Source organism: Lepisosteus oculatus, chromosome 24 (assembly GCF_040954835.1).
Source record: "Lepisosteus oculatus isolate fLepOcu1 chromosome 24, fLepOcu1.hap2, whole genome shotgun sequence".
In the NCBI taxonomy this organism is placed as follows: Eukaryota; Metazoa; Chordata; class Actinopteri; order Semionotiformes; family Lepisosteidae; genus Lepisosteus; species Lepisosteus oculatus.
In genome coordinates, this window is record NC_090719.1 from 1,383,975 (window position 1) to 1,407,376 (window position 23,402).

At 42.2% G+C, this 23,402-nt stretch overlaps 1 protein-coding gene across 3 annotated transcripts in view; it reads left to right on the forward strand.

Annotated features, from left to right (window-relative positions):
• LOC102696088 (tenascin) overlaps nt 1–23,402 on the forward strand; it is a 140,033-nt gene that overhangs the window by 17,588 nt on the left and 99,043 nt on the right. The window contains exons 1-2 of one of the 3 annotated variants that reach the window (XM_069183554.1): nt 16,088–16,267; nt 23,098–23,255. The exons of 1 other annotated variant lie outside the window; for it this stretch is intronic. The gene's annotated coding sequence lies outside the window, so the exon portion shown is untranslated. Of the gene's footprint in view, nt 1–16,087; nt 16,268–23,097; nt 23,256–23,402 lie in introns of those variants that run through there. One more of the 3 variants, XM_015366570.2, reaches the window with a different exon arrangement.

Below are 23,402 nucleotides of genomic sequence, written 5' to 3' on the forward strand. Positions count from 1 at the left end.
TGAGCCCAGTCTCCAGACATTGTTCCTTGTTCACATCTGCTGTTTCACAGCCCCCTCAGACCAGGGAGCAAGACTCCGGACCTGAGGGTGGCTGTCCATCAGGTTTTATAGGTCTCTAATCCTCCAGCTACTCAAGAACAAGCTACAAGCATGCACAGAGAGCCAGGGATTTCTGGCCCTCCGGGACAGTTAGTTGGGCACCCTTCTCTAGATTGTGAAGTTTCTCGTACAACTCTTCCTTGGGTAATATAGTAATTATATTACTAATCTATACAGATTTTCTGCCCCCTGAGTGTTTATTAAGGTAAGGGGAAAAATCAAAGTACAATTCAACTCACTTTGTCAAACAAGTCTATCAATATTTTAGTTGCCCAGAACCCCCCCCCCCCATCTCTCTTCCTGAGATCTGGCAGCAGCTTTGAGGAGCAATGGTGAGAACAGGCTGGCATGCTGCAGTTCTTCCAGCAGGGGGCAGCAGTAACTCTGCTTCAGTGGGTGACATTGACGCTGCCAAATATTCAGACCCAGGCTGTCACTTTTTGTCACATTTGTTGACTATGGTAAAAATCTACACTGTGTTGATGGTGAAATGCATTATAACAATGAGATCGTCTGATATTTATCCTGTTTTGTTTCTTAGCTGCAGGTAGCTTTCAGGTGATAATGTGTAGCATCTGTCATATCTGAAAATCTGGACAGTGGTGTTTTTTAACATACCTGCAAAAAAGGTCATAAGAAAACATTACAAGTAAGAAGAATGGGTTTAGATACTGCTTCATGGAAAGAAATGAAATTAAGTTCTTGTATCATCCTAGAACCTCTCTTTGGTTTCCCAAGCCTTATCTCACTTGTACTTTTCTTAATTCGCACACTTAGCATTTCAAAGTTAATTTCAGTAATGGGGAGGTTAGAATCCTACCTACAAATAATCAAGCTAGACTGGTGATCTACGATGTTAGAGCATATAGAGATTATATTCCATGTTGTATTTGCTTGAACGCCTGAATAAATGAGGTTATTCAATTTTAAGAGTAGAGTCAAGAGGGAGGTTCTAAGTGCGAGGAAGACCATATGCCCTGTCTTGCTATTTTGTGGTGTTTTTTCAAATGAGAAACATTGAGGTCCTTTAATGCTGTCTGAGGAAGAGCTCTGCCTGGCCTGTGATTAAGACTGATATCGTCCTGGCTGAGCTGTATTTACTGTAATCAGTGTTCACTCAGTCATTGTCTCTTGGTTTAACCAGGTCATGTCTCTGACTCCCGTCCTCCTTGGCACAGAAGTGGGGTTAATAATGGCTCTTCCAGACAGCCTGCAGTGCTTGAATAACTGACGAGCAGATCTGTTTTCACTTCGCTATCGCCGGTCGCTGTTTTTCCTCCCAGAGATCTTTGTGTTTGCACATGTTTGCGGAGGTCCTGTGTTCATTTAAAGACGGGTTTACGCAGAGCTTTTGAAAATGAATTCATTCCGCGCTCGGTGGCGCTGACTGATGCTCAGAGTAAGGACAGACTCCAGACGATGCACTGAGCCACACTGTGAAACCACAATGAAATTAGGTCATTCCCTTGGGCCTGTTCAATACATAATTATCATTAAACTCCGCAGTCGGGTCCAAAGCAGCTATTGCTTCAGCTGTCCTCTACACGCACAGCGATGGACCTTACTGGGAAACGTATTGTGTTTGATTCAAATGTCTTCTAATATCTTTTGCCATTTTTATTCCACATGCATGCTGCTGTGTTTCATACCATGTGTTTGAACAAAAGTTCTTCTGGATAACCTGGACTGATCTTTTTTTTATAACTAATAGACTCACCTTCAATGTTGTATTTGTGTGATGCTGCACCTAGTCAAATGGACTCCAGTGCTTCCTCTCTGTTGGACAGGTGGTTAGACTAGTGAGGTCTAGTCTGATTTATGCAGAGGAATGGGTCAGATCAGGGCTTCTCAAGCAGCCCTGCTTCCCTTGCAGTCTTTCAGCACCACCATCTCTGCCATTATATTGTTCCCGCTGATGCTCAGTTTGAGAGCTGAGGAGCTTTGAAGTTAAGAATTAGGTGGCACACCCAAAGTATTCAAAAAGGTAACTCCTCAGACATTTCCAACAGGAGTCGTAAAAACATGGAGATGCAAACACAAAATAAGGCAGGTATTTACAAGCACAGGACTGGCTAGACTTGTTCTATTGTAAGAAGGAACTTATCTATCACAGAACATAACAAATAACAGATTGAAAGTGAACTTGTCAGATCTCAAGAGTTCTGCAGGGCTGGGCCTGGTCAGCACTGGGATGGAAGGTCTCTAGGGAAAACCAGTATGCTGCAGTCAGTGCCACTGGTGGACCAGTAGGTGGTGCTCTTTTTCCTGAATTTCCCAACTAGTGCCCAGGAATATCAACCAGGTCGCTATATAGATGTAAGGAATTACTATCACATTTAGTTACGATTCGCCAGTTTTCAGTCTTTGTTACACTTTAACCTTAGGAAATTCAAACATGACAGGTCAGAAAAATATGTAAAATGTACAGATTAACAAGAATAAATGCAGCAAGGGTGATCATGGAGCTGCCTGTTTGTCTGTGTAGCAGTTCAGACATTGACCTGGTGGATTGTGTAAGAGCCAGAGACGGACTGTAGCACAGGCAGACCTGTCTTCTACATAGATATTCAATCCAGATGCACATGCAGGTGTAGAGTCCAGTTGTACTATGATTTCATCTGCTGTGTAGAAATACATTCATTATCATTTGTTTTAAGAATGACTGTACCTCTAGGTCATACACAGACTTTGAAACATTTTTTCCATTTAGTTTAAAAGGAGTGTTTTTCATTAAAACAATTCCTCTAAAAATGATGAAATCAGCAAAGTGATTATGATTCCTGGACCTGTATATGTTACTGTGACTCTTGAAATAAAAATATCTTTGAACTGTAAGTTTAGATTTGATCATAACATTTGCTATAAATAGCAGCCTTTCATGTTCACCAGTAGATGTGCTAAGCTCATTCATACTTTCGGTTTGTGCTATCAAATTACGGAAGAATCAGACTTTCCAACAATTTTTGAAGTGTTCTCCCATTGCTTTCCTGTCCATCTCTACACAGTGTTCATTTTCCAGGGTTTGTGTTCTAAGCTTTGGGTTTCCATGGGAAGATAAGCCCCACTGACAGGAAGATCATGGGTATCGGTTTTCAGCCTGTGGTGACTGTGGCTGACACTGTCTGTGCATGTGCAGTTCATCCGATTAGAGAACAGACATTGCTGGCACTGAAATATCCAAAACTGAGGTTAAGTCATTCCCTGTTCTACATGCGTTACAAAAGGTAATCGCTGGATGATTGCAAAAACATCTTAAATAGTAACAGTTCTTCCAAATGACTTACTTATGGCAGAATGTGCTCAGTACAAGAGAGTGTAAATGCTTATCTAATGTGCACTGGAATGGCCTTTACACAACTTTAATAACTTAATAGATGAGCAGCTTTTCATCTCTGGTTCCACTTATCATTTTTAACTAAATTCCTAGCGTTGAAAGTAGAAACAGAGTGATAGGGGTCTTTGGGGTTTCATTTTTGGATGGAAAACAAGGGCTTCTGTTTTCGTTCTGCCATTCATGTAGGAATGTGCTCGCCAGAAACCACTCTACAGTATTGTGTCCATCTGTCAGGGTGGAATCAATCATGAAAGACAAGTCATTGAGGAACATGCCAAGGGGATATTACTCTAAAATGGATTTTGGTGTGTTTTCCATTCTAGAAAATTGTTGTTTTTAATCTGAGATTAACATTTTTTAAGGAAGCTTTGAATTGTATGCCCCCCTGTGACGGTATTGATGGTAGGACCACTTCCCTGGTGTCCAGTTGTAATAAAGTGTGTAATGACATCAAAGTGTTGGAAGTGCCTTAATGAGCAGTTAATTAGAAGTGCACCTTATTTTGCACATTTAATCTTTTCATGTCCAATAATCCTGCATTTGAATGGAACTTGTTAGTATGTTTTTTATGTCAGATGAATAACGTTCAGTAGAATTCTGCTGCTGTATCAACGGTACTGTACCCTAGTGTAACAATCTATAATTTCCATAAATACTGGTTATGGAGTGAATTTCATATGCCTTTTGGCTGTGATGTGTCTTGTTATATTGCCTTGCTGTGGAATAAGATTAAATCAGTGAACACGACCTCTTTACTAGAGTTCAACAGTGGGACAATGTAAGCAGTTTCAATTTCACTGTGTGGGGAAAAAAAAAGGATTTTACATTTTAATCTTAAATATCAGACCTCAGTCTGTTCTGCGTTATGCCTGATACTTGAGCAACTAAGAAATGACATCACTGCATCCTGAGGATTCTTCTCAAAGAGGATTGCTTTTGAAACAAAGGCTCCTTCTTTAGTCGTGGAAAGTGCTCATGGCTGCTAGGGAATGGAATATTATTCAGTGACCATTGAGGATTCGCCATGCTGTTGGCAGTTAATAATAAAAGCATGGCTAAGGACATATAAAGTCCCCTTAATGGGTTACAGGAGTTCCCCAAGGTAGATAGGTAAAGCTTTTCCAGTCTGGGCGTGATAAGATCTTCTTAGGAGACCAAGGCGTGAGATTCCTCAGTCTCTGGAGTGGCTAAAATGGATCAGTAGTGGAAATTCAAGTAGTGGTCCTCGGGACTCTCTTATTTCCAGTTTGTGTAATCTGCCCTCACTCCCCACCCAGGGCTCTCACTCACCTCCTCCACCACTGTCCAGCACAGCTACGGTTTGACTGACAGAGCATTAGATGCCTGCATTGTAATGCAGATGAAACAGCCGTGCTGTGTAGAAGCTGGGACAGCCCAGCCTTCCTTCAGTGGAATTCTGCTAGTGCTGCGATACTGCAGGGATACCGCACCATCTGTAACTGTTACCCCATCATCGCCGAGGACGATGAGAAGGAAAAGCTTCTGGTGGCCCCTTCTCCATTTCTCCGTATTAACTCTTCTTGTTTGGTTGGTACAAAATGTTTGAATATTGAAGCACCTACCCGTCATAGCATGCTTACCTTCTGTTACTCTGTTTCTGTTTACTGGGTAACTGGAGGTACTTCTTTACGCAAAAGTCAGTTGTCCCCAGCTTGCCCATGTTGTTGAAGCTGATAAACTGGTTTCTTTCCAGTAACAGCTGGATGAGATCTTGGGATCAGTTAATTTCTCAGCACCAGTCGAGACAGATGGGCTTGAAGTGCTTGCTCTCATGTTTGACCTGTCTTGTGTTCTTTCTTTGTCTGCAAGATAATGATTGTGAGTCCACGACAATAAAACAAATTGTCTGCAGGAGCTCCTGCTTCCTGAATGAAGAAAATGAAGAGAGACAGACTCTATTGTTACCATCTAGGAATTTCCGCCTAGTGTCACCGGGATTTATTGAGTGTCAGACAGCCGAGTGAAATAAACATAGATATAAGCAGCTTCTTGTCCTTGGCTTCTGAACTGCAAGAATGCTTATGTTTCAGCATTATAATGTATTTAATGTTAGTGTTTCTAGGCATTCAGTCTCCCTCTTCTGCCAAAGTTGGTGTTATTCTCCAATTTATCCAAGTCACACTGCCTTTCTAGCACGTTCTCTTGCTTCACACCAAGAGAAGACAGGCTGGGATTTGCTGTTGAACAGATTGGGTGACAGAAGAATGAGAGAGGAGGTAGAGACACGCTTGTAGATTGGCTTGTTGCATGTAGCAAGGAATTGTGATCTAGATTAAGATATCAATAAACCTCTTTGTTCTTGTGCATTCCAGTCGCATAGATTTAGACAAATTCAAGCTTATAGCTTTAAGTTTTTTTCATAGAGATTCCCACATGGATGATTTTTCTTTAGTAAAGAAATAAAAAATAAGCATATGTAGCATCTTTACCAGATCAGTGGGCTAAAGAGAGGTAGTTTGGATTCTTCCTGTGCAAGGGATAATCAGCCTGCTCGGAGGAAATCCGAGGGTGAAGACATCCCTTGGGCTAATGGGCTTCCTCTCCATGTTTTTCTTGGAAGGCTGAAGGCCTCTTCATTCTTTCTACCAGGTGGGCAGTTAATAGGAATACCATATGACTGCTGGGAGAGGTACAGCCCGAGATGGAGGAGGGAAAGGGGGATTGGGCACTAGACGGGGCTGAGAAAAGAAAGGGGAAATAACGAGAATCAAAGGAAGAGAATACTGCGAGCAGGGCAGACACTGATGGAGAGCAGCTTGCACAGCCTGTGCAGAGTGTGATCACAGGTAGGCTCTTCAGTGTTTAAACATTCTGTATCAAACAAGGATAATGCACAAGAAGGAAGAAGCAAACAAAGCATTTTAACGGACGAAGTACCCATTAATCCTTCTCCTTTATTCAATGATAGAAGGTCAAGTTTCAGTATAAGATCATTACGCAAAGATTCCTTCAAAACCCAGGCCTCAGTGGACCACAGCTAACAAAACCAGACTGCCTTGGCTCCAGACACTCTAGGCTTGGAAGTGGCCAGTGCCAGACACCACCAGTTTTAAAAGTCAGAAACTGGATATATGAAAAAACTGACCACACTGATTTTGTAATAATTGTATACAACTGTCTTTTATTTTACTCACTGAAAAAGTCTTTCTTTGTCACAAATAAGAAATAAACTGTCATGTCAGTGTTTCTTACAGTGGGCAGCTCCATTGATGGTTGTATTGGAGTTACAGAGGCGATTGATGCCCAGAGTTTGAAAATGTTCTTCCAGGCTCTCAGAAAGGTCTTAGTTGCACACTGGCCCAGTCTTGCTCCCTGTCTGACTGGAGATCACAGATGGCAGGCAACGTCAATGTGTTCTGCATGATACTTCCCTGCAGTGATCCAGGCTGCATGGCCGGCCATCGAGAAGAGCTGTTCTCGCTGTACCGCTGGACTGTTTGGTTAGTTCAGATCTTTGTGTTTTTTTGAGTCAGATGAACACAGCCTCATGAAAGTTTCTAAATGTATTATAATCAAGTAGTTCAGTGTTAATGTTGTTTTCCAAAATTTGAAGCATTGAAACTGTTTTTTTTTGTTCCCTAATAATGAAAGCTACAGACTCTTCAAAGTAGTCTGCCCCTGTGGGTCATTCAGGAAGTGTTAATAATTGAATTCTGGTTACTCTGGTGGTCCTGACACCTGCACAGCTGCAGCATTCTGGAAACACCGGGGAACAAAAAAACCATGAAAAATCATCTAACCCGAACCACATCTAAAATAATTTTTTGTTTACATGAGAGCACATGCTTCTGTTGCAAAAAAGCCTTAAAGCACAGTGTGCATCTAGAGTACTGAGCACTGAATAGTAAGAAAAATGCAGTCACGTTTAGAATTGAATAACTTTCTATTCATGGTTTATAAGAATAGATTGTGAGCAAATGTTTCAGAGCTTGTGTTATTGGGTGTTGAAATGCTTGTCACCAGCTGAGACTTCCTGTTAGCGCTGGCAGGTCTCTGGGCGCGCGGTGCCTTTGATCGCGGCTCCCTCTCTGCGTTTGCAGCTCAGTCGTCTTTGCTACAAGGCTTCCCATGTGAAAAAGTGAGACCAGCCTAGATAATCACGCCGGGCTTCTCAGCTGGCTCTAACCGGAGGAACATAAAATGTAGAATAAAATCAGCAGTTCAGAGACAATTACGCCCCCCTCCCCCTGCTGCCCACCGTTGACAGTGAATAAGAAGCGAAGAAACGGCGGTTGGTGACCTCAGCTGTAATCTGGGCCACCCATGGCAGTCCTAAGTAACACCCTCTTTTCCAGGCTGGACAGCTCCCAATGGAAAACTGCTTCACTGCTCAGTGCTCTTTTCCATCAGTTTACCCTGTCATGTGGTCAACCTCACAGATGAAAACGGCTTTTTTTAAGTGACATCACAGGCTTTGAAGGCCATGGACATACTTAACGAGCTGGTGTGGGATTGGACCCGATTTCTTATGTTTGGGTCCTGAGACCGTTAATCAGCCGCTTTCTATTGACTTTATTTCAGGCAGGCAGTTTCCTTTGATTCTTATAAAGAGCTTAGGGAGTCATGCTGAGGAGCGGTCCAGGCAGGAGCAGACATCCAGTTCTCGACAGGAGTTGATTGATGGACAGTTGGCACAGTGATTAACTGTGTTTTAGTTTTAATCGGTGGAACTGCCAAGGTCTGGGTTTTAGCTTGAGCATTCCCTGCAGAGCTGTTTAATTTTTGAGAAACTGGACATTCAGATAATGTCTACCTGTAAGTGAGCACAGTACCTTGATGAAGGTAATACTTGGGTATTTGTGCGTTCATGACGATTTAATGAGCTCCATATATTTTAACTCTTATCCAGTTTTAGAAAAATAATTGATCAGAAACTCCATACTTGCTAAATATTCAATATTCAGTTATAAAACTATACACCTCACGATAAATTATCTTCATAGTACAGTCTTTCAATAGATATCTGTCAGACATCAAAGTACCCTGCATAATGATTTTCAGACTTGGACAAATACTTGTGTCATCTGGTAGGTGTCAATAACAAGCAGGTGTTGAGGTCTGCCTACATTTTTCTTCAGTGTTGTCTTTCCATCCTCTAGTTAAGGGGAGTTGCAGTGAGGAGCAGTGGTTAGGGCCTCTGGACCCCTGACTACAAGGTTGTGGGGTCAGATCTCATGTGGGCATTTGCTGGTTTGCTCTGGCAACAATGAGAATGGGTACCAAAATTCAAGGGCCAAAAAATGTATAACTGTAACCCTTGCCAATTACTTTTGGATAAGCGCTTCAGACAAATAAATGAATACTTTAATACGTTTTGAATTCCAGATGGCTCGTCCAGCAATATTCGGCTGAACTCTTTTCCTTGGGTTTGGGCTGCAGAATGTCTTGTGTTTGATCTCCAATGAGGTCTGCAGGGCAGCCACACCGTTTTAGTATTTAATATCCATCGACTGCCATTTGATCTTAAACTCCATAAATCAACATATTTTATGGTCTGTAGGTCTTTGGCTACAAATGGTGAAATGGCGAGAACTTTTCTGAATGCAGAAATGTGTCCCTGGTTGATATTTTAAAACTCTCAGAAGCCATCAGCCGCCACAAGGAAGGAACCACAGCAGTCCTTTTTAATATCAGATATACGCATCTGTGGCTTGCTTACAGAGTTTGGCACATCCTGAACACACAGTGCCAGACGTGTGTGAGATCATGTGAAAATGCTCCCAGAGATCATATGTTGGATTTATCGGGTTCTTGCTGGGGACTGATGGCATTTCCTTAGCGATTTCCATCTGAGGATCTCTGAGAGTTTCACGTAAGGAGGGGGGGGGGCCCACTTCATCCCTCACTGAAGTGCAGCCCCCACCTGAGTGACACACAGCAGCCTCCCTGCGCAGGAGATCGGGGGGGGGGGAAGTGAGATCGTTCAAGTAGAGGAACGAAACTCTCGCACTACCATGAGGTTTGTAATGACCAAGTAATCAACACCTCAGATTAACATCTCATCTGAAGGATGTGACATCCTATAGCACAGTTTCCCCGATCTCTAGACTGGGGTATGGAATTGGGAATTCTAGTTGAGTGCTGCCTACTGCTCTCACCAGCATCATAAAGAAGCAAGGTGCATTATGCAAGTTGGAAAATGTCAATAATACATTAAGAAATGTGGTTAACATAAATAACATTTCTGTTTCCGATTCTTTAACCTATAGTAATGGGATGTAAGGCAGCCCAGCAATATTATTTTCTGTTTCATTAAACTAGTTGAACACTGAAATGCTTCTTCTCATTAAAGACTATAAGGAGTAGGGTAACGCACTGTGCTTTTAAGTGGAGTTGTTTCTGTGTGTTTGTATTCTGTGCAGAATACAAACCGTGCTTTTATGAAGCGGAGAGAAAAGATCACTGATGATTTGTGGTCTTTAAGATCCTTAGTCCTTTCTGCAGCTGCAGAGTTCAGGCAGCACTGAACTGGCAGGAAATCCGTGGCTACCTGCTGTAGGATGTAATCGGAGACAATGGACACATGGAATTACCATTAAGCAGCTGGAAGACCCCCTGCTCCCCCACACTCGCAGGCCGTGGAAGGGTTTGTCTCCCCTCTTCTGCCACAGCAGACAAAGAAAAATTGGGTCTAAAATCTGCTGATATTTGGTTGCTCAGGCAGCACTGTCAGGCATCGCATGGCGTCTTCCCAGAAAATCTTTGTTCTGCCTCCTGGACATGTAAAACAACCTGACAAGTGTATTTACAACAATGGGGCTTATGGGAGGATCCGTGTTCAATCATGTTGGGCGATTGAGCCCAAGATGTGATAGTCAGGCCCTGGTTTTTCCCTCTGATGTCACAGGGAGTGGGAGAACACAATGAGGGTCTGTATCCAGATGTGATGAGCCATCACTTAGAACTGAAGAAGGCTGTTTTCCATTTCACTATTTCATTTGGTCTGACACATTGTTACAGAGGGGTCATAGTTGCAGGGATATTAGAGATGCAGATATACTAATACTACTGTATATGAGAAGTTGCTCAAAGTACTTACATTAATGCTCTCCTGTCTTGCTCACTTTGACCCTTGACCTTTAGTGTCTACTGATTTTAATTTCAGAGGATCTTAATTGACATCATAATCTGATATGATTTTATTTTTTTCAGCTCTGTTTCGTTACTTTTGACTCTTAACTTGTTGGACCTTTCGGGTTAAGTGCTTTATAAATATTTTGGGATCAGTGACTTTAACAGATCGAAAGAAAGAACTAATCATTTTCATAAGGAGAACCTTTTTTAATTAGAGGTTCTGTTAAGCAACTTAGAGATCAATTGGAACAAAGCCCATGAGATACTGAGCTAACAGGAGCCAGAATCAGGATAAAACTGACAGCTTACTGTATTAAGCCATAGTAATAGTGTTCTATAGAGATACTAATAATAAACTAAGGTAAGCTGTTCATACACTTGAAGAGCCAACAAGACAATAGTATAGGAACACAGATCTCGCACAGCTAATCCAGGCTGTAGTGAGAGTTTAAAAACTTGTACCAATGAATTATATTCTCTTGACATTATTTTGAAATTTAGTGTGAAGGTACCACACGCCATCTTCATGAGCCTCTGGGGGATGGATACTCTAATGATGAGATTAAAATGAAATCTGTACACTGGGACAGAAATCGCTGGATTAATAGACGGCAAACAAACCTGTGAGCCTTTGCCAGTGGCAGAGTAATTAATTAGCTCGTGCCTCAGGTTGAGTTAGGTGGGAGTGTGACAGTAGCTGCTCACAGTGCCGGCTGGGTTGCCAGGAATAGCTGTGACAGGACTGAAGTGCTCATCCAGGGTGGCAACACAAAGCAGCTGCACTGAACAGCCAAACACACAGCTGAAAAAACAGATCTGCCTCCTCTAAGGTTCAGTCGCCTTCTGTTGTTGTAGAAGAAAGAGCTTCTGATGGCTATATGGAGATGTTCCACAGCAAGCAATGCACATGCAGTTTGTTTCAGCCACTTTAATTATAATCAAGATGTCACCCTTTGTAAATATTTGTACACTGAAAGAGCAGTCAGCATTGTTAGTGATACTACCGTCTGTTTTTCAGAATGCAACTTCCTTCTGATTTCTTTCGGACACCTTTTTAAACATTCTTTTCCGTTTTCCTCCCCATTGCTAATAATCGAAGATCTGTCTTATAAGAAAACTTATTTCTCATCTTTTCTTCTTACCCTGATACGTGTGTCGGAATTTATATGTTTAATACAGACTGCTCCTGTATACGTTTGTGTTGTGTTGTGTGTCATGCACATTTCATTTCTAAGTTAAGTGATTTATCTCCGTACAATTGCTGGACAGGTTCTTGTGGAGCAGTCATGGTGACTGAAACTCTGCTGCTTGTGTTGCATTGGACTTCCAGAGCTCTGGCAACAAAAGGTTCGAACACCACACACCGGGATTCTTTCATTGCATTTCCTGCTAACCTTTTAACCCCTCTGAGCCTTGGGCTCCCTTGACAACAAAATATTTAAATCTGTGTAGGAAAAAGCTATTAGCTGCCCACTGGAGCAGCGCTTTGAGTTGGGATGAACAAAGTCAAACAGGCACAGTCCCTGTCTCCTCTGAGGGAAAACTCCCTGTCTGTCACAGGCGAAGATGTGTTTATACAGATAACAGGTTGAACAATGACAGCGCAGACTGACAGCCAGGTCTGGGATTATGGATGTGGTAGTGTGGTTGGGTAGATACGTTTTTAATCCCTTGCAGTTGCTGAAATGATATTTTTATTGGACAGTGATGAAGACAGATGATGGAATTAATTCTATTAATTGACTTAAACCTAAAGTAATGTTTAAATTTTGACTCTAAATAACAGTGTTTGTATTCCATGTGTGTGGTTTAAGGGTTGATGCTCTTAGTTTCGTGGAAATATAATAACAGAGGTACTTCAAAATTTTCAAATGCATTTTAAAGGTCCTGCGAATTAGATTATGGAAACCAGCTTTTTGGGAGAAAATGAGGAACATTACATATATTTTTTGCTGTCCTTGATCACAGTCTGAAAGATCAGGTGACTGTGCATCATTGTTTTTTAGCAAAAACTCGTTAATAAATGGAAAATATACAGGAGTCTGGTAAACCTTAATGATATATAAGTGGCATCACTGTCTCTAAAAATAATTATATATCCAAGCTCAGACTGTTGCAGGTTTGTAAGCTCACAGGCAAGACTTAACCTGAGCCACGTATTTAATAGATAAGTGTACAGGTTCAGAACCTCAGTGTTTCCCAGATCAGCTGCACAGCTTCAAGCGAAGGTGAGCCCAGTTGAGATATTTGATTTGCCTTACATTGTAATACTTGAAAAAACAAACTTGAAAGGAGTTGGAACTCTTGTCTGGAGTTATTGAGAAGTCTAAACCCTGAGGGGTAATCTTTGATGATGAGACATGCCGAAAGGAAGTGCTGTTTTCTTAGTCAGAGTTTCCAGTGCACTTGTGTGGGTTGAGAGAAGCTGGACTGGTGAACTCTCTGAAAAGCTATGTTAAGAACAACATTTAATATGTAAATGTATTTTAAAATGATTGAACATTATAAGGACATTCTGAATCAGTAATATCTTTTTACTTTGGTGCACACCGAGATACCAAAACTAGCAAGGCTTTGAAATTATTTTCAAAGCTTGCACCTCATGGCCAAGTGCATGAAATCAGTTATCTCATTATACAGAAGATAACGGTTACATGAGAGGAAATCATGTGGGCCTGCCCAGATCATCTGGTAGTTAAGTTGCTAATTGATCAGAGGATCTCATCCAGGCTTTTCTTGGAAGAAGCCAGGATATTGGCTTCAACAACCTGGCCGGGAAGCCTGATCCAGAATCCCACAAGCCTTTGACCCTCTCGGTTTTCAGTGCACTGCCACTTAGTTTCTACTCGTGCTTACTGGTTTGTATTTCACTGTTGATTCTGAAGATAGCCACTGGGTTGACTTTGTCGATGCCCTTGAATACTTGAATCATACCTCAACCCACCCCCCACCTCCCCATAACCCTTTCAATTCAAAATGAAAATGGTTTAGTTCTCTAACATATCTAATGTACAAGTTCAAATATCTCATTTATAAGACTTTGATCTGTACTGGATCCCCCCAATTATATAATTTATACTAGAAGATAATTGAAAAGGGCCTGTCCTGACTGATTCAGCTTCCTTTATTTTTGTGGGAGAATTGAACTGGTTAAACTAATAGAGAAGTATTCTGTGTTATCATATAAAGGTCTGTGAGCAAGGGGAGTGTATGAGGGTGGGGCAGTTTTGTGCTGCAGCCATTTTAAACAAGATATGTAAAAACATGTAAGGAGACTTGTAGAAGCGAAAAAAAAAAACAAGGAACAGTTCATACATCACTAGAATTATAAGACAGGCTGTTTGAAAAAACTGCCATCTGGAATGACAGATTGCTACATGACTGCACCCTGGCTGATGTACAGTACCTGTACTGAATTCTAAGCAGCAAAAATGTGGCCAATTCCAACTCTGGTAAATATCTGTAGAATTTGTTTTACAGTTTTAAGAATCTAGATCAGACTGTCATTATATCAATTGCAACAATCCATATAATGATGTTTTTTATCTCTTTGAACCCCATTAAAGGTTTATATTTCCAGTGTAAGCTCCAATACCATGTCCAGTACCTCTCGGCTGCATCTCATCATGACAATATTTCAGCACTCGGGGAACCTAATATTGAATGTGCATTAGTGATTGCAAGGCATGCTGTTTTCTTCCACATCCCTGAGACGTTAGGTATGCTAACCGTCATTTTTACGGTCCATGATTTGAAATCCTGTCTATTGCAAAAGAGTTCTGGGAAGATGTTTAGCAATTGATTTTTTTAAGTCTTCCCTGAAAATTTATTGTCCTATAATAAATAAATGGCTTCAAGCTAAGAGCAGATGCTTGTGAGAGAAATCAGAATGGCGTTCTCTGGGAACGATGCCAGCTGAGACAGATGTGTTCAGAAGGTGGCTGAACAGGTTTAAGAAACAAGGACTAGCCTTGTCACCCATTGAAGTGGCTGTGTTAACTCTTGTGTGGAGAGCAGCGTTGTTCTCATTTGGCCAATTAATTGTGGTTTTGTAGATGAGCAAAACACACAGAAAAACACAAATAGAGCATCCCTCCTGCTACCAAAACAAAAGCACTGCACATTTCTCGCTTGCCAGACAACCACAGATTAATAACCAAACTGTTTCTTGCCATTTACTTGTTTTTGCATGAAAGCACGTATTTTTTTCTCTCTTTGTGCACATGTGCACACTCTAGTCTGCAGGCTTCTAGGATCAGTGTTTTTAAACTCTGTGAGAGATTCTGCATTTCTCATGTTTCAAAGGGTGTTATCTTTACAGCCAGGAGCATTAGAGTATATTTGAAAAGATACTTTCTGTTCATTAAATGCATGTGTCACGTTTCTCAGGCATCTTTTAGGAAATGAGCCTTCAAGATCACAAACCATTAAAACCGTGCGCATGACTGGAGACAGGGACACGGAGGGTTCTCCACCAGTGCCTCACATTACACTGTTACCATGCAGTCTGTGAGGACAAAGTCCAGGCAGTCGAGAAAAAAGTTGGCAAAAACACACAGACCCGGTCCTGTCAGTGAAAGATCATTTACCATTCTGGCTGTGTTCAAAGGTTTATTGACCTCATACTATATGTAGGCACTCCCGTAGTCAGAGCACATTTAAATCTAGTTAAACCCAAAACTTCCTCTGTGATTTGATCAATCCCTCCAACTGGAGCAGCTGACCACACTGGAAGCAGTAGGCATTGTGTTACAAATCTGTCTATCATTGCTATCATCTCCCATGATGCCTGCTAACAGATGGGCTGTAAAGGAAAAGCAGTGTTCTCGGATTATACTTTATTAACAAGAGGTGCTTCTTGTTCAGGCGTGCTGACATTCATGTACCGTTTAAACCCCTTTGCAATCAAAAAGGGCAAAAGAAGAGACATTAGGTTATCCACTTCTCAAAATCATGTTCTTTGTGATGTTTACGAAGCACCACTTTTAAGCTGGAAGTTGAAACTTTATGTTCCTAAAGTCCAAACTCAGTGAAAATAATGAGGATGATCTCTTCCTTCACCTGCCTTGGTCCGATTGCTAATGGATTGCAATTTAGATTCACTGAATGTAGTCAACAGGGACAAGCCCTGAGTTACACACAACACTTTGCATATCTGTGGATCTGTAGAACCTGCTTATCTGAATCCATATTGTCAAAAGACCAGTATCTTGAGTTGTCGTGCTCAATGCAGCTGCTACCGCTACCACCCCCCACCCCATAAATATCCAGCAGCTATGATCGCTTTCAATAAAAGAATAGACTGACTATTGATCTGCAATACCATGTGCCATCATGCAATAGAATAATGTGCTTTATTGACCTGGCAGAGGACAGTCCCTTGTTTTTGCATAGTTGAGGCCAAGCAGAGAGCCCCCAGCATAGGCTGTGATTGTTGGCTGCATCCTGAAGTTTAAACTCGTGTGTTTGGAGCCAGCAGTGTGGCTGTGGGCTGCGTGATCAAGCTTTGCGCGTCTCCAAGGGCAGCTGCCTCCATTCCCACCCAGGCCCCATGCTGCCATGTTTTATCTGGGATTGCTCTTGCGCCCTTGGTCTATTTTAGGAGAGGATCACCACCCTTCTGCACTGGGGCAGTTGAATCAGTGACTGTGGGGAGCTACATGACCTGTCTCAGCATTTTTGCGAATCTCCTGGGTGAACTGGAGTGAAGCCGCTCACTGGCTGGGGAAGGAAGAAAAGGTACACATCCCTCCTTACCCCGTCTTTCGCACTGTAATCTAAGAAATTGCAAATTTGTTTAGTATAGTTTCAGTTTGCAGTGTGTAAATCTTCAATTTGCATTCTTGGCTCGTTGCTCAAGATTCACAGAAAATTATTTTATGGTAAGTGTGATTGAAGACTCTTTTCTTTAGGTAATGGGAGTCCTGCAAACTTGAATGCAGTTTGAGATTTTGTTTGAGAAGGGGGAAATGTTGTATACTGTAGGAGCATTTTTATATGACTTTCAAAAACTTAATTTTGTGTGTTTTTGGTTCCAAAGAAACTATAAAAATAAGACAAACTTTGTTGTAGTATAATAAACTAAGAAAGTGAAGCAGTTACAATTCTTTCTGAAAAATGTCTTTAAAAGCTTCACACAGAGACCATAAATATTTTTACTAATGAATAAGATTGTATTCTTATCAGGTTACTGTGCTTGTTGGGCTGCTCTTGACTAAAGCAACCAGATGGGGCTGTTTGTTCTGACAGAGAAGTTAATGCCAATTTATGCGAGCACAGTGTTCACCTGGGAAGGTAGGACTCCTGTATGCTGCTCGGGAAATCGGTCTCAATTTGTTGACATCATATCTCCCATTTCCTCACAGGATGCTTACAATCCTAGAAGCCTAAAACACAGGCCTGCTTGCTTGTGTTAATGAGGTTACTACAGTGTTACTTTCAATGTACAATTATAGATTCCTCATTCATTGCTTAGTTGTTTGTATGGCACGCTGGTTCAGCACTGAAACCTGAATAGGAGAATCTAAGTGAAAAACTAAGGTGAAAAATGGAGAACAGGAAGCACTATTTAGTGCAAAGAGTCGGGAACAAGCTACCCAGCCATGTTGTCAGAGCCGATAACAAGGCTTCTCTAAGAATGTCTGGGTAAGATCCCCGACCAATTAGCTACAGCTAATTAACAGCTCAATGAGCTAAGTGTTCCTCAGTAAGCTTGTTTGTAGCTTTTCTTGCTTTCTTATGAACATGAAAAATATTTGCTGAAATATAAGTGACAGCAGACATTTATGGATCTAAGCATGCTTAGAAATGTACGCTTTATATCACAGAAAGCTGTGCAACACGTTTAGAAGTCCTATATGAATATTCAGGACACAAAGATGTCTAATCTCAGCTGAACATGTCTTTAAGATAAAAAATCTTAAATAAATAGCCAAACAGCTAGTGGTCTCATCAGTGTAAAAGAATTACCTCCTTTTAAGCCCCTTTGAGAAATGAGAACTATAGGAAGATCTTTAAAGAATTTTCATTTACTGCCATTTTAAAAGGTTTTTCATTCACTGATTAATTGCAGCACATTAAAATAAGTCCTTTATGACTCAGTGTTGAAACAGCTCTCAGCAGCTGTAAGGATTTTGTTTTCTAATTGAGAGTGACTTTCTTTATTTTACTCGTACAAAAGACACAACAATGTTCTCACTGGTCTCCGAAACGTTTCTGAGCCAGTTTGCGAAAACAGATGTCCTGCAAGTGCGAATATGGGAATGGCAGACGCGCAGCACTGCGATTGTGAGGAGTTTATTTCGGGCTCTGGCGCGAGTGAAAGATAGCACGGTTGCTTGTTTCATCATATTCTGGCTATGGAGGTTAGGGGGGCACAAATTCCATACTAACAGGTGGGACCCCAGGGCCAGCTCACTGGCGCTCGGTCCCTCTCCCTGGGAAGAAGGTCTGTGGGACTATCCTCATGGTCTCCCACCTCCTTCTTCAGCACTGACACACGAAATGCCCTTCATCCTTTGCTCATCCCTCTTAACTCCGGTGAACTGGAGCGAGCTGCAGGTGACATCCCATCCCCTTGGTCCGGTGTCGGAATTCCTCGGACGGGATTCATTCAGCGGTTACTGCGCAGGTCATAAACCCAATTCCTGGTCCTGGAGTGAGCAGACAGGACGGCAGCAGTCGTGCCTGCAGTGGGATGGCGGAGATGTCTGGGCTGGAGAGCCGCAGCTGGAGACGGGGATGGGTCTACTCCCTTGGCTGACGGGTGTCTGTGGGCTACGGGAGGAGTCTGCAAGGGCTTGCTGGAGAAAACGGGCTTGCAGCCTCATACAGCCCTGGCACAGGGACCAGCACCCAAAACCTCTTAGCCCTTGTTACTGACCTTTACACCCTGTGTGAACTGTCCATCCACCCATCCATGGTGACAGTGCCAGGTCCAGAGTAATAAAGCAAGGCGCTGTCACAGATCCTGGATTATCTCAAAGAATAGGAAAGAATGGAGACCACTTTAAAAAAACAAATGTCAGGTCTTCTTCTTGAACATGTGACATGCTGCTTAATCAATTTCTGAAGCTCTGGAACAAAAGTATAAAAACAGGAAGAACATCTGTGTGGTTTATAAATCAAATATCCCTCCATAAAAATGTCCCTTAGCTTTAGAAATATATATACACACACATATATATCATACACTGAGGAATGTGTTGACCATACCACCCTCAAGATTTCTTCAGACTAAATAGAGGAGCAGAGGAATAATAGTGTGCAGAGCAGTCGGAAATTCTCCCGGTTTGACAGGACCTTAGGAATAAATGAAGGGCTACATCTGGACATGGGTTTCTGGGTTTTGCCTTTTGTTTGAGATGTATTTTGTTTTGCTTCTCCATCAGCTGCCTGGCGATTGCGGGAGCTTGTAAATAACCTGCTAGCAGGGCGCTGAAATAGGAAACACGCTGGGGGCTGTTGGAGACCTGGGTGGCATGACGAGGTCATCCCTGAACGCCTTTCCCGTTCTCTACTGCAGACTGTTCTGATCCAGAGACCCATTCTGGACTGAGGGTCACTTGGCTCCTAGCAATCAAATGAGCGTGATGGGAGTTTGGCCTCGGGATTCTTGTGGCTTTGTCCCTGGGGTTGTAAAACTTTCTTGCTGCTCCCCCTGATCTTCTGCACCAGCAGTTCCACTCCACAGGGTGGCTGAGCACCTCACCCAGGTGGGGCTGTGTTAAGTGGGTCCTCTCTTGTATGTGGACACCCTCAGGGCACAAGGCATTTCATTTGTGTATTCTGTGCTCAGAACTCTTGCTTTAAGCCAAACTTTTCATTAAAACACGCGTTCGTTGCTCTGCACCCATTTGAGGCCCTGCTCCCCCATTTGCCTTTTCATTTCCTGCAATCAAACATCATTGTTACAGTAGGTCCTGTTATGAGACCTCTGTGTGCTGTTCTTGTGCCGCTGCGTTTACTTAAACAGCAGACCAGCTGAACAGCTGTTTTCCTGTCGGGTCTCTGCAGTTTTCCGAATGGCAGGGATAAGGGGGCCATTTTAAATGAGTTTCCAGTTTAATAACCACGCAGAATGGTAACAGGCCTGCTCTCAGGATTACATGGCATTGTCTCTCCGTGAAATCCACCACATTGGTTACTTAGAGCCCTGTAGCCATGGCGACTTCAGATACACTGGCACTGGCAGAATACTGAGGCAAGTGAAACTCGAGCACCAGGCCTGTACATTATGCAGTGTGAAGATTTTGACCCTTGCTAGACCAAGTTACTATAACCTTTGACCCATAAGATCTTAAATTGCACCCTTTTTTCCCCCACCTAGTGTCATGTTCTGTTAATGGCGATATAGGGTGCAGAGGTGATTGCTATTTATTCCAGTTTGAGAGTGAAGCTCTGGTTATTTAAAACAGGGGGTCTTATCGTTGAATTTCTCTGGAGGCATTTATGTGACTTAAATCGTCAAAAGTACTTTTTGTGTGCAACCACAATAAAATATATTGACTAAAAGAGCAGATCAAGCATCGAGGAAGGTGTTTCAGCCCTGTAGTTAAAGGGCGAGTTAGTTCCTAGATTACAGGAGGCATTGTGATATTCTGTGGTTTATATTTTGCCAAAAATAGCTACATGACTCTTTGTTCCTGCCTTTTCTCTAAGTGTTAAACAACTAACCAAAGAGAGACAATGAGCAAGTCTTTAAAGAATGTGCCACAGGCTGCGCAGTTAGCTATTTGAGGCAATTGGTATAGTTGCCATAGAAACTTTTAATTGTTTTTGGTTGTTTTTGGTTAGTGTTTATAATAGTCTTTTTTTAGTAGCTCTGTGGTTTTTACCGTTCCTTTTTTATAAGATATTCATGTAAGAAAAAGTCCACTTCTCTTCAGTATGACTTGCAGGTGTGCCATATTTAAAAAAAAACCCAAATACGTCTGAGCAGAAGCAAAAAGGAGACGAATGGCTTGTAATATTCTAGTGTTTCATAGGTGATTCAGTCTAGTCAATATGCTAGAAAAGGCAAAAAATCTACCTTTCCTTCAAGGGTTAAGTGGTATTCAAAACTAAATTTTTAAGAGGTTTACAGTGTTTATTACCATGTTTAAATTAGTTTTCTTTGTAATAGTGCTGACCTTAATTTGTTCATTTGGCTTTATTGCATTGACCACTGGCTTTGTGGCAAATTCAGTAAATGACTAAGTCACACAAGCTGTTTCTTTGTTTCCCCAATATGTTTTTCTCTTTAACTTGTTCAAAGTCTGTTCTCATTAAGCATATTTTCCTGCTTTTATAAATAAAAAGTTTTTGGCACCCATGTAGAAGTTGTGAAAGCATCCGGTAATGATTCGGGGGAGAAAGTGTGAATGACATAATCAAATAAAACAGTGTGTGTGTTATAAGGGGGAAAATATTCAAGCATCATTAATATTTATCACCTTCTGCATATGAGAAAGATTTAAGGAAGTGAGGAGGTGACACTGTTGTTCTCTCACTACCCCCAGTAAAAAGATATCTTGGTGATTTAGTCACCTTCTAATTCTTAATGAGCTTAGTGTGAATGGCTGAGCTGAGGCTCTGGCTGAAATGTGCAGAGGATTTCCTTGATGTAACTCCAGTCTGAGTCTTGCTGGAGATAACAAGGGGAACAATAACTCGCTGGCTTCTGTGGGCAAGAGGATTTGTGCCTGGGGGCTGTTTTTTTGGGGGGGGGGGGTTGATTGCAGAAGTGCACTGCCATTCCTGTGGGTTGTCACACTCCGCGCAGATGCAGGGAGTGCTGTCTGACGGGAGGCTGGGCATCAAGGTGCTGTCGCATGGTGCCGTGTCACCTCTCCATGAGCATGACATCGAACAGTAAAATAAAACCACTTTGATCTCTCCTTTTCTGCACTGCTTACAAGGCAGAGTGCATTCATTGCGCTCCTAACATTTCAAATTCAAATTCAAATGGCTTTACTTATTAACGAAAAAAAAACATTTTGGATAATTTAAATGCTTTTCTGCTTTTTATAGCCTTTTTTTCTATCCCTGTTCACCCTGATTTATAAAGCGTCGTCTGCCTTATGTTTAGGAGAAGTGTCACCCTGGCAAAACATTGGTTGTTATTTCAGTCCTGGTCATTGCTCTTTCACCCCCTCCAGCCCGGAAGATTTCCCAGGCGTTGCAGTAGCACCTGCTGCTGGAGACGAGCGGGACAGGCTGGCAGGTGTTTTGTTGCCGCTTCAGACTGGTTTGACTGAGCCTGGGCAGCGCCAGGGCAAACCACGTGTGAGGCTTCCAGCATGCCAGGGCGTTCCCGTGGTCAGGTGTAAAAAAGCACAGTGAAACCTGTGGTAAAACTACAGTAAATGTGCCTCAGTTCTGTGGCAAACTTTCTCCATGCACACGCATAAGGTTCTGCTAAGTTGTCTTGTAAGTTGAAGGAGCTTTGTGCCAGCTTAGTGTCGTGATCTGTTACTGGGCTCAGATATTTAAGAGCGAGATGTTTAGGCAGTGGGATATGTCAACGAAATCTTTGCTCAGCCGGACTGTGTGCTTCGTGTTTTTCTGATGCGGAAATCCAGTCCATGCTGTGGACTTCCTTTTCCTGAAAATGAGCGAGACCACCTCTCAGCATTCTGCTCCGAAATACGGAACACAAAAACGTTCATCGCGGCTCTGACCTTCAGCTTGAATAGGTGAACACGGAACACAAGGAATAACATGTTTCCATTGTAGTCAGTGAGTGCCAGTGTAATAATAGCGAGCGCTTATAGCTTCAGTTAGAACGAACATCCATTCAGTTGTTAAAGCCACAAAAGGTTCATATACTGTCGTTCCTTGTCAGAGTGGTCTGGCACATTAAGACAGTGCCAGACAAAAATACAGTTTCTCCTTCTTTCTCAGCCATTTCATTAAAATGTCTGTATTTTTAATTAGTCAATTATTGCTTTGTAAGAAAACAATACCGGCCTTTTTAGTTTTTCGTTTGAAGCTTTCTCAGTGCCAGCTGTTCTTCTCGTGCGCCTGAAAAGGCACACCTGTTACAAACGTGCTGATTCCTTCCATGCAAATACAGTGGTTAATTGTGCTTTAGTTCAGAATTGGGCCTGGACTGTTTCACCCCGGGCGCATGTTTTAATACAGGTGAGGCCAGAGGAGCACATGTGGATGGTTTTCACGGTTCAGCAAATATGCTCCCTGCAGGTTGCAAAGAGAAGTTGATATGTAATATTATATCCTTTGTTTAATGTACCAAGCTGCGTTTTCTGTGCTAAAGTGATCTCATCACAGGCTGTCGTGTGAGAAGTAAAGTTTTAAATGTAGTAAATAGTGGCATTTGTAACATTGCCTCCGTGAGTACCATGTTCAAGTTTAACGCATATGTCCTAAGGCATTTATGATCCAAACGGTGCTCTGTAAAGACCTATTGTTTGCGTACTGTCCTGCCTGGAGAGACCCCATCAGTGCAGCTAGGCATAAGAAGCAAAAACAAGCACTGAAGAGTTGCTTGCGATGATTCGGAAGTGCATCAAAGCAAGTCACCGATGAAATGCAGTTCCACGGTACGTGATCAGTTTTTCTGGTTGCAGTGTTTTTACAGCACCGGCACCATCGCTCAGAATTTAGGCCTCTGTGAAGACAGGAACTGCGACTCGCCTTCAAGACCAACCTGTTGTCACATTAGTCACCCAAAACTCTCACCTTTGGTAACAGCTGGATTGGCTGGCCGACGGAATCGCTGAGTGAGGTACGTGGCGCCCTGGAGAAAAATTGTTTCCATTTAAATCTGGGCAAGGAAAAGAAGGCCACTTCAAGAATGCTTGTATAAGGTTTGTCATTTGTGAAAATATGTAAGCTTTTACAGAACATCGTTTTTGCTGATTCAGAGGGGAAG